The 12,803-nt window shown below is 39.0% G+C and overlaps 1 pseudogene; it reads left to right on the forward strand.

The window, feature by feature from the left end:
* Window positions 1-310: 310 nt before the first annotated feature.
* LOC120542918 lies at window positions 311-1,056 on the forward strand (annotated as a pseudogene).
* The last annotated feature ends 11,747 nt before the right edge of the window (window positions 1,057-12,803 follow it).

The following is a 12,803-nucleotide window of genomic DNA, read 5'->3' on the forward strand; positions in this document are numbered from 1 at the left end:
TCCTGACCAAAGATCCTGCCCCACCTGCAACAAGTGAAACGTTTTACCAAACAACCTGTCCATTACAAGGGGAAACTACAAAGTTTTAACAATTTAAAGATTGGTGGCAAACACATCTTTAAGATCTCCTTTCCTGATGTGTGCTGGAGTGGGCTCCAGCTTCCCTGCAACCATGCTTTGCATAAGCAGGGTTGGAAGTGGATGAATGGGGAGCAGGCTGGGCAGGGTTTCTTGTGTGGTCTGTCTTCGGGACCGTCGATTAAGAAGTATCCTAATGTTTGGATTTAAGTAACACTCTGAATCCTGAACAATGAATGACCAGCAGCTGGAATGCACTCTTGACCTGATGCCTCGTCTGCTGCTTTAGCAGATAGAGAAAAACTTGAGTGACCTCATTGATTTGGTGCCCAGTCTGTGTGAGGATTTCCTGTCTTCAGGAGATCAGCCACTAAAAACTGCTCATGACAAGACTGTGGGGAAAGGCTACTTGCACTGTGACTACAACAGAGATGGTGACTCTTACTGGTCTCCTTGGAGTAATAAGTATGATCCACCCATCGAGGATGGTGCCATGCCCTCTGCCCATTTGTGTAAATTGGAGATTGAGGCAAACAATGCATTTGACCAGTATAGAGATTTGTATTTTGAAGGAGGTGTATCCTCTGTGTAACTCTGGGATCTGAATCATGGGTTTGCTGTAGTTATTTTTATCAAAAAGGCTGGGGAGGGCTCCAAAAAGATCAAGCGATGATGGGATTCAATTCATTTGGTAGAAGTGCAGGAAAAGTCCAGTGGTCACACGGCCCACCACAAACTTGCATCCGCAGTTACAGTATGTTGTGGTTACAGACCACTAAGACTGGCTCAGGAACAATGAATTTGGGTGGAAGTCTGACAAGACAGATGAAGAAGAATGAGACTCTTAGTGACTCTTCTCCACACGTAGCTAACATTGGACGACTGGTGGAGGACATGGAAAATAAGATCTGAAGTACTTTGAATGAGATATATTTTGGGAAAACAAAAGACATTGACAATGGCCTGAGGAGTGTTTAGACAATGGAAGACAAATCCAGACAAGATGCTCTCAAGGATGACTTGATGAAGGCTTTGAAGGGCAAGCAGCAAAGTTAGAAATAGCCATCTTGTATGTCTGCTCCTCTATTTCCCTTTCTACAACACTCTTGTACTTTAGGAAAAGCCCAATGGTGCCCTTCACACACAGGACCCTTTTCTTCCTTTTCACCCTGTCTGTCTTTTTAAACTGTAATTAATGGCTCAGCACTGTGTTCCTGTATATTGAAATCATTTCTTTAAAAAAATGACAGTTGGAAATGGACAAATGGACATGTGTGCATAAATAAGGGCATGGCAAAATGTTCAAAAATGAAAAATGAGTTGTAAAAAAACTCAGCAGCTGGCTCAGCCAAGACGAGGGGCTACTAGAGAAGGGGTGCTGAGGTTTGGCTCTGTGGCTGCGGGTTTTCATGTCAAACCACTTTCACATTTGGGAGTCGTTTTTACTTTCAGTTGATCTCATTGTTTAGTTAGCTTGTCTATCTTCTTGCTTAGAAAGCAGTGTGGGGTTTATATTTATTAAAATGTTTACAAATACTTTTTTGTTATAGCTTTAACTACATAAAGGCAATTGATATTTTCTTCTTTTAAATTCACTTTTTTCTGTGGTATCTGATCTGTTAATTTTATCCAAATACAGAAATGTAGCTACGAGTGGAGCTGAGACAGATACAAATGACACTTAATGTTAGAGGGTACAGTTAGTTCAGTGTTGTATCCACTTGTATACTGATGAGTAAAAATTTAATGAAATAAGCAGTATATTAAAAAGATAATCAAAAATTAGAGAAAAATCTTAAAAAGTAAAATCTGGAAAATTAAAAGTAAAATTCTGCCACATAAACGTTTGCTGCAGTGCCTTTAAAAAAAATTACAAACCAAGATTATCATTCCTGAATTGACTCAAAAAGAGGTAGAAATTGTATAGAAAATTGTGAGTATTACCTGTTATTGACAAAGGATTAAATCTACATGTATATTAACATTTGGAGAATACTGATTGTAAAGGACTGTGGCTATCTATATTTGCGTTTGCCTTATGATGGACTGGCACCTTCTCCAAAGATTGTCCTTACTGTGTGCCCAATGATTGCTGTGTTTGATCTGCAGGATTCACCAGTTCCTGCAAATGGCCTATTTTTTTTCTGTTACACAGATGTTCACACCATTTACTAGACCTAATAACTCCCACAAGATAAGCTGCCCAGACCATTACAGACAATTACAGCACAATTAAAAGATGGCAACAGATAGAACGGGTTGAAGGCATCCTGTGACTTTCTCTACACATAAACCTGTGTGGCTGTAAGGAACAGGATGAAACATGATGCATCAGAACATATTACTTTTTTTAATTACTCAGGGTTCCCAGTTTGTTGCTTCTTGCATCAAATTATGTTTTGTATGCTGGACTCTAATTACTGATTGACAGGCCTGTCATAACCAACTGAATTTCACAGACTACATTTTTTTTAGACCGGATGCCACTTCAATTCTGTGGTAAGTTTTGAGACTGGACATTTGTGGCATTTACTATCATCTGAATTATCCATCTTGTTGTTTCAGTAAGTGACTACAGTTTAATTTTGCCAATGTAGTTTGCCCATGTTTGGCATGTGCTATCTTTGTTCTTCAGACTGTTCCCTTGGCACATTTAGTATTGTGGGGTTAATGGAACTTATTATATTCATTATGGGTTGGCACTACTCTTGTACCCTAAACTTGACACGCACACACAGACACTATTCACTTAAGTCTTGATTATGAGTGATGCCTGCACAGTCTACCATTTTTCAGTACTCCACATAGGAACTCACTAGCTTTAGCAGGAACAACACATGAATATACAATAACCTAGACATCAAGGCTGCATTTGTCTGTGAGAATAACCCGGACACACAAAGGCTAAATCACCTTCATAGTGTCTCTAGACATAGCCTAGACCTAAAGGGAGATGTTGGAGGCTCCAGAACTGCAGGATCTACAGAAGTGCTCAGGTTGTGAATTCTAACCACAAACTTGTTGTTGCTACCCTGAAGATCCAGCTTAAGTCCAGTAGGCTACCACCTGCTAGGAGAATGACACTGGACCTGGCCAGACTCCAAGACCAGGCTGTTTCTAATGAGGTTGCACGCAGTTTGTGTGAGGAACTTGCAGACTTGGGTGTGACTGCTGATCCTAACGTGATGTTAGAGTTCTTCCATGACAAGAACCTGAAGGTTGCTGAGGGTTGTGTTGATGTTGCCAGTGTGCCCAGAAGGAGGTACTTCATTTTGCATGGCACCCTAAATATCATCGAGAGGAGTTGCAGCTCATGGCTTCATGGCAACTCCAGTTTGTACCGGGAACTGAGAAGGACGACTGTGAGGGCTCTGAGGGCAGATAAGGAGGTGTTTGTTTTGGTAGTGTGTCACTTGCTCACAGGGTCTTTTATGGTCTACTGACCCTACAGAGGAATCAAAACATTACGCACATCAAAATCTGTTCCTTGGAGACTCACAGTCAGGGCGGGTGATGGAATGGCCCTTGCAGATGACGCTGCAATTGTGACTTGCTGGGCAGGCTACTTTAAGCAACTGTTGAAAGCTGATCCTCCGGCTAAGATGCTGGACATCTCTGGGTCCAATGTTCTTGAGGCTGATCCTCCAATTAGCTGTGACACACCCAATCTCATTGTGATTGCACAGGTGGTGAACTAGCTAAGGGTAGGGATGGCTGCTGGGATCTGTGGTATCCACGGTGGTAAAGCTGTCCTCCTTGCATGGTACACAATCTTTGCTTCCATTTGGGAGACGGGCGTCATCCCAACTAACTATCTGGAAAGGGTGATCGCCTGGATTGCAGCAACTACAGGGGGATAATACTGCTTTCAGTGCCAGGTAAGGTCCTTGCTAGGATCATCCTCAATTGGATCTGTGATCACTTGCTCACATACCAGTGACTGGAGCAGTCTCGTTTTATGTCTAGGAAGTCTACCATCGAATGCATCCTGGCACTGAGGGTTCTCATGGAGCGTAAAAGTGAATATCAGCAGTTTCTTTGCAGCCTTTGTAGATTTTCATACATCGTTCAACTTGATTGATCTAGCTGCCCTGTGGGACATTGTCAGACTTTGCAGGCTTCCCCTGAAGTTGCTGGATGTTATTGCCAGTCTGTATACTGGTAAAGTGAGTGCTGTGCAGAGTGGAGGCAGAACCTCTGCATTTTTCCCAGTTGATGCTGTGGTTCAATGGTGGCATGGACTGGGTGCTGGGTAGGGTCATGGGGTCCAGCAGCTGTGGGGCATCTCTTGGTGAAGATTCTCTGATCTCGACTTTGGCGATGAAGCTGTGATCTTCGTGGAGTGAATAGAGGGTCTGATCGTGGGTCTCTAAGGACTCAGCGAGGAGTCTGAGTATCAGGGCTTGCGAGTGTCCAGGATAAAAACCAAGATCCAGACCTTTAATGACCTCTTGGGCACAGCCATCAGCAGTGTGTCTGTCTGGGGAGAGAATGTTGACCTTATTGAGAGGTTTACTTACTGGGGCAGAGACATTAAATATCGCTGGTGACTCTTTCTATGAAGTTAGTAGACGTATTAGGAAAGCATGGGGGTCATGTGGTCTCCGGAAAGGGGTGCGCGGTGCACACAATATCTTTGTAAAAGGATGAAGGTCCAAGTCCTTAGAGTCCTGGTGGCTCCTGTTTTTCTATTTGGGTGTGAGACACAGACATTATCCAGTGACCTGAGGTAAAGACTGGACTCCTTTGGTACTGTGTCTCTTCGGAGAATCCTTGGGTACTTCTGGTTTGACTTTGTGTCTAACAAGCAGTTGCTCACGGAGTCCCAAATGAGGAAAAATACTGTACCTGCATTGATAAAAAGTGCGTTAGTTTCAGCACTACGGCCAAGTGATGCAATTCCCCAGGGGTGATCCGGCTCACAGGATCCTCATTATTGGTTCCTTAGCGGTTGTGGTAGGTAAATGGTCATCTCTAGGGGGGTGGGACTGGACTGCTTGTCTGCCTGGTGGGGGGTTGCGAACCAGGAGCCCAAGCTGTTTTGTTGTGTAGTGAGTGCATGAACTGACCCGTTGCCTTTATTTATTGTCATTTCTGTGATGTCATCAATGGGATAATCACAGTCACATGATACCTGGACAAATAAAACAAATCGCAAGCAAAATTAACTTTGTCAAATTAAGTTAAAATAAAAAATATACTACAGAAATGGAATCTTAATGTGGAAAAAATACATAAAAGTTCACATAAATCAAAATATTAACATGACACTAATGATACATTCCTCCCACCATGGTGTTCCCTGTTGAAAGTGCACCCAACACTCCCCCAAACCCTGTGAGAAAGAAAGTGGCTAACTCCCTTTTCCAAGTGTTCTGTACCTACTTTATTACTAAGTCACTCAAGATGTACAAAGTATAGAAATGTAAAAGAAAAGCGGTATTTATTAAGTATAGAACATGTGGATAGAGTTTCTCTCAGAAGCTTCTTATCTCTTAGACAGTCCATTCTTTATGTAAAATGACCTCTTTATTTTCTGCTAGGTATTCTGGTGATGAACACATCTGTTTAAAAGATTTTCATCATGAAAATACATACAAAAAACTATCTTGTCAAGGGTGCTTTATCTATTGTAACTTCAATTCCCATTACTCATATCTAAAATTTAAGCTAGCGGCTTCCATAAAAAATGTACATTATAGACTGTTTACTCTTTCTACATCAAAAGTAAAATATACAAAGTACATAGAATTAAAATAAAAACAGGAAACACTCTATGCACCACTCATAATACTGCACTTCACTGGGTTTTACAGCACTTACAGTATTTACAGGTAATCTCAGTCCATTTCAGCAAAAGCTTGTAAATATGGTAGATTGCAGCCTGCTTTTCATAAAGTGTTTATATTGTCAAAATGACAATTTTCACTTGATAACAACAATTTTTCAGTATTTGCTCCAGCAATTGGAGCACCAACTACTTGCCTTCCACAGGCAAGACGCCATGCTGTCTCCAGCTTTGCATTTTACATTATTGCCACGCTCTTAAGACAATGTGATGAGTAACACCATGGGGTGAACATCTGCACACCTCCAAGAGTGTATGAAAGTCTTTCTCCATCCATGTCCATTGTGCCTGGAACCTACTTCAAAATCTTCACAATCTTAAACTGAACCAACGTTAGGTTGAAATGGATGGAATCAGTTGCTTCACAGCATAGTTGCATTTCTCACCATGAGTAACACATATACAAGTGGCATAATGTAAATTAAAACCAATAATAAGCTGCCATATCAGGCTAGTCTGCCACCATAGCAACACAACATCAGGCTGATGGCTGAACACTCTATTGTACACATATGTCCTACATTCTAGATCATATGCAAACAGCCTGTCTACTTCTCAGTATGACATTTGCCTATACATGAGTCTGACCGAGGAAGATACTTTGGCTCCTGGGTTCACAATCTGGAGTCAAAATCTATGCCAAGTGATACCAAGATAGGTGAATTAGCAGATAATTTGGAATCCATTATATGATTACAGAAGGACTTGGATAGCATACAGTCTTGGGTAGATTTGTGGCAGATGAAATTTAATGTCAGTAAATGTAAAGTATTACACATAGGAAGTAAAAATGTTAGGTTTGAATACACAATGGGCGGTCAGAAAATCGAGAGTACACCTTATGAGAAGGATTTAGGAGTCATAGTGGACTCTAAGCTATCAATTTCCCAACAGTGTTCAGCATCCATTAAGAAGGCTAACAGAATGTTAGGTTATATAGCACGATGTGTGGAGTACAAGTCCAAGGAGGTTATGCTCAAGTTTTATAATACACTGGTGAGGCCTCATCTTGAGTACTGCGTTCAGTTTTGGTCTCCAGGCTACAAAAAGGACATAGCAGCACTAGAAAAGGTCCAGAGAAGAGCGACTAGGCTGATTCCAGGGCTACAGGGGTTGAATTATGAGGAAAGATTAAAAGAGCTGAGCCTATACAGTTTAAGCAAAAGAAGATTAAGAGGTGACATGATTGAAGTGTTTAAAGTCATGAAAGGAATTAGTGCAGTGGATCGAGACTTGTATTTTAAAATGAGTTCATCAAGAACATGGAGACACAGTTGGAAACTTGTTAAGGGTAAATTTTGCACAAACATTAGGAAGTTTTTCTTTACACAGAGAATGATAGACACTTGGAATAAGCTGCCAAGTAGTGTGGTAGACAGTAAGACGTTAGGGACTTTCAAAACTCGACTTGATGTTTTCTTGGAAGAAATAAGTGGATAGGACTGGCGAGCTTTGTTGGGCTGAATGGCCTGTCCTCGTCTAGAGTTTTCTAAATGGAAAGCTATGTTGAGAATCAACCAATGCACAAAATGTTCCTTCATATCATTAATCAGTATTGAATTTAAAAGCCTTCTATGCTAGTTTACATCTATTTTAACACTGATTAGAGTAATGTTAATCAACACCCAAGCTTAAGGTTAAAGTTTAATTGAAAGAAAAAAATTTAAATAATTGAGAAATTGTCAGGAAAACTATTGTAACATTGAAGAGCTATCACAAAGACAAAAATAATGTGAATTTCAAGTTCAACATAAAGATGAAGTTCATGCATCCATTTTCTAAACCCACTTAGTCGAGTTTGGGGTCACAGAGGAAGGACACCAACATTGGTAGTACTAAGCACCAGTTTATTTTCTGTCCAGTGTTTTATTTAGTTTATACAATTTTCTCTTGAACTGTTGGATCGACTGTGTTGTCACATTCTTCACATGTCTGCAATGGTTTTCCTTCCACATCCACAAAGACTTGCAGGGGAGGTTAACTGGTCATTTGAAATTCAATCAATCAATCAATCAATATTTATTTATATAGCACATATTCATACAAAAAAATGTAGCTCAAAGTGCTTTACAAAATGAATAGAGAAACAGAAGACACAATAAAAAATAAACATAAGTCAACATTAATTAACATAGAATAAGAGTAAGGTCCGATGGCCAGGGTGGACAGAAAAACAAAAAACTCCAAAGGCTGGAGAAAAAATAAAATCTGTAGGGTTCCAGACCAAGAGACCGCCCAGTCCCCTCTGAGCAATCTACCTAACATTAGTCAAACAGTCCTCTTTGTATTTAGGGTTTTCATGGAAGGACCTGATGATGATGGTCACATTGACTTCTGGCTTTCAGTCCATCAATGTTGGTGCATCATGATGCTTTGAGTAGGTGGTGGTGGCGCAGGCAGACAGAAGAGAGAATAGGGGTCAGTATGGATTTTGGAGCCACTGTGAATAGTTATTATGAAGAATTGAACATACAGAGTATCAGGATTAAGTTAAAGTGAAGTTATAAAAAGGCCATGTTAAAGTAATGTGTTTTCAGCAGTGTTTTAAAGTGCTCTACTGTATTTGCCTGGCGAATTCCTATTGGCAGGCTATTCCAGATTTTAGGTGCATAACAGCAGAAGGCCGCCTCACCACTTCTTTTAAGTTTAGCTTTTGGAATTCTAAGGAGACACTCATTTGAAGATCTAAGGTTACGATTTGGAATATTACCTACGATTTGGAAATTATCCCAGTGTATGTGTTTGTGAGTGCATGAATGGGTCTAGTCATAGAGCACATGTCCGAGGCTGTTTCCTACCTTGTGTCTTGACTTGCTGGGGGATTCCCCTGCCTCTCACTGAACTGAATTGGCTTAACTGGATTTGAAAGTGTGATGTTGTGGCAGTATGACAGCACACACTCTCAGTCCACTATGACTATGCAGCCTGTTGTATAAGTAGGAAGTGCAGAACCATAGTTCAGCTGTATACAAATGAACACTTTTTATGTCTAGAGTCACATGTCTAAGTGACACATTCAGGGTCATATAATATGCGTTTTATGTCAGTTATTTACATACGCTTAGGTTGAATTCTTTAAAACTCACTTTATAACCTCCAAACAGATTTTATACTAGTGAACAATAGTATAAATTTGGCATATTGTTTAAGGTGTCTACTTTGTGCTGGGCAAAAGTAACTTTTTCCAACAATTTTGGATAACACAGATTATTTCACTTTTTATTGACTATTCACAATTCCAGTGGGTCACAACTTTACATACACTTTGTCAACTGTGGATTTTAACAGCTTGGAAAATTCCAGAAAATGATGTCAAGCCTTTGGGCAATTAAACAATTAGCTTCTGAGAGCCAAGTAACCTAACTGGAGTCAACATGTGGATGTATGTTAAGGCCTACCATCAAACTCACTGCCTCTTTGCTTGACATAATGGGAAAATCAAAAGAAATCAGCCAAGACCTTAGAAAAAAAATTGTGGACATCCAAAAGCCTGAAGGTCCCACATTCATCTGTTAAAACAATTATACTCAAGTATAAACACCATGGGACCACACAGCTGTCATACTGCTCAGGAAAGTGATGCATTCTGTCTCACAGAGAAGAATGTACTTTGGCATGAAGATGGCAAATCAGTCCCAGAACAACAGCAAAGGACCTTGTGAAGATGTTTGAGGAAACAGGTAGACAAGTATCTATATTCACAGTAAAAGGCTGCTCAGAAAGGTAGGAGCCACTGCTCTAAAACTGCCATAAAAAAGCCAGACTGCTGTCTGCAATGGCACATGGGGACAAAGATTTTACCTTCTGGGTAAATATCCTCTGGTCTGATGAATCCAAAATTGAACTGTTTAGCCATAATGACCATTGTTATGTTTGAAGGAAAAAGGCTGAAACTTGCAAGCCAAAGAACACCATCCCAGTCCAAAAGCATCATGTTGTGGGGGTGCTTTGCTGCAGGAGGGACTGGTGCACTTCACAAAATAGATAGCATCATGAGGAAGGAAAATTATGTAGATATACTGCAGCAACATCTCAAGTGCTTATAGGAAGTTGAAGCTCAATTACAAATGGGTCTTTTAAATGGACAATAACCTCAAGCATACCTCCAAAGTTGCGGAAAAATGGCTTAAGGACAACAAGATCATTGTATTGGAGTGGTCATCACAAAGCCCTGACTTCAATCCAACTGAAAATTTGTGGACAGAACTGAAAACACACGTATGAGAAGGAGGTCTGTGAACCTGTCCCAGTTACACCAGTTCTGTCTGGAGGAACAGGCCAAACTTCCAGCAGCTTACAGTATTGTAAGAAGCTTGTGAAAGGCTTCCTAAAATGCTTGGCTCAAATTAAACAATTTAAATGCCAAATAATTAAATATTCAAACAATTTAAATGCTATTGAATATTAACAAAGTTTATGTAAACTCGTGACCCACTGGAATTGTGACAAGGTCAATAAAAAGTGAAATATTGTAGGAAAGTGCTTTTTCCCTGCACGAAGTAGATGTCTTAAACAATACACCAAACTTAGAGTCTGTTAGCATAAAATCTGTGGAAGGGTTATAATGTAAGTTTTAAACAATTCACCCTAAGTGTATGTAAACCTCTGACTTCAGCTGCATTTAACCTGAAAGCTGGTGGGTTATAGTTCACTGCCTTGGCCTTTGGAAGTTTCATTATGTGCCAAGAGGTTTACCAATTGACATTATGTTGTGACAAGGATAAAAACAATCATAAATAATTTACTTTAGAAGTTAAATATTTGGAGCATAGTGTGGGACAAGGCAACTAAAGCTGAAGGTGTCCAAAATACAGGCCATACTGGACTGGTTGACACTATTAACAGGTGAGCAAATTGAGGCTTTATGGTGGTATATTACTACCGGTTCACCTGGACCACCGATCAACTGACCTACTGGAACAGCAACCTCTGCTTTCATCAATCCACTATGTGCCAGGTCCTTTAGCAGGATTAAAATGATGATTCCGAAGTTTTTTCTGAGTTTTTTTTTCTTACACGTTCATGAACTATGAACCAAGGCTATTATAGTTAATGAAAACTAAAATCAAAACTGAAACTATTATTAAAAAAACATTTTCATAAACTGAAATAAAATAATTAACAAAACCGAAATGAAAAACTAAAACTAAACGAAACTATTAAAGTAGATGGAAAGACTAACTGAAATAAAATAATAATTTACTAAAAATAATTTTAGATTTCATTTTTGAATGACTGCGTTGGGCTGGCACCCTGCCCAGGGTTTGTTTCCTGCCTTGCGCCCTGTGTTGGCTGGGATTGGCTCCAGCAGACCCCCGTGACCCTGTAGTTAGGATATAGCGGGTTGGATAATGGATGGATGGATTTTTGAATTAATATTCTTGCCATTACTTTTTAACACTTTTAACTTTTACTCTAAAACTGAAAGTCATCCACCATGAGTCGTCCACACATATTTATCCAGTGATTTTCATGGTCACACCCGTCAGAACACAGTAGATTCTGTTTTCTAATTTTTTATATCTTTTCAGGCCTGCAGGTGGCAAAATTGTGTCTATAAATTCTTTGTACCTGAGATGGAATCAGAGATCAATATGGCTGGTTGAAAAAAAAAGCCCAACATTTGACATTTTTGAATGCAATGTTGAAGGCATTCATTATAAGCACATTGTCGTTGGAGCAGGATATTGTTCTGTTCAGTTATAGTTTCTGCTAGAACAGTAGGGGGAGTTTTCAAAAAATTTGTTACCTGTTAAAAGGATAGCAAAGGAGTCTTGAATAAAAGAATGTTCTTCTTGATTGAAGATCAGTGAGTGCCTGTCGTAAAATAAAGAAGTTAACGTTCTGAGTTATCCATGGCTGGCTAATTATTTTACCCTGCTCTGGTCACAACAGATATGTTGTTTGCTGTAGACATTTAGAGTAAAAAACCTCACACCTTAAAATTCACCTAAATTTCATTACAAATTGGCCCATTCTAGGCAATTAAAGCAAAAGAAAAAAAAAAGTGCCAACAGTCAGCTCAGATTTGTTCAGCACAAATAATGTAGAAAATATTAAAAAAAATGGAAAATTGTGTAAAATTGTTCGTATTCGGTATCTGGTTTTGATTATGGTTGTTTTTATCAGACAAAAACAAAACTAAATAGTAAACTGTGTCAAGTAGTGTAGTAAGCTTCCACTGACATTAAACTCATATTATACCCAAACCCATTAAGTGTACAGTTCTGTGTCATTGTGACAAAAACTAAACTCCATAGTAGCTCTTTAACCATACCATAATTACTAAAACTGAAACTAATATATATAAAAATAGAATAGAAATATCTTTGTAAAATAAAAACTAAATTAAAACTAAAAATACACAATGAAGGAAAACTAAAACTAAACTGAATTTCCAAGTAAGGTCAGAAAAATATAGAAATAAAAACTAATATAAAAAGGCAAAACTATAATAACCTTGCTATGAACATAACTTAAAATGCAATGAAATTCTGTATTTTAATGCATTCTTGTTTATCATTCTGTAAGAGAGTGGTGACATGTTACATGCTGGTTGGGCACACAATTAAGAATTTCAGTTAACTCTAAATATGTGACAGTACTACAACTACTACTTCTTAAAAAACGGGTATACCATGTGGAAGGCTGCACTACTGTAAGTACATTAAAAGAAGAATAGAAGTGAAGCAGAGATTGAACAATAATAGAATTTAATAATTTATTAATTGGTGGGGCCTGAAAGGAGACTGTCCAGTATTTCTCACACTCTTGAGACTTAACTGTGTCAAAAAAAAAAAAATTCCAAATAGGATTTACTCAACTTTAATTTTTTATAAGTATTTCTGTACTATAAATATAAAAATAGAGACGTTAT

Source organism: Polypterus senegalus, chromosome 13, assembly GCF_016835505.1.
Source record: "Polypterus senegalus isolate Bchr_013 chromosome 13, ASM1683550v1, whole genome shotgun sequence".
Taxonomy (NCBI): domain Eukaryota; kingdom Metazoa; phylum Chordata; class Cladistia; order Polypteriformes; family Polypteridae; genus Polypterus; species Polypterus senegalus.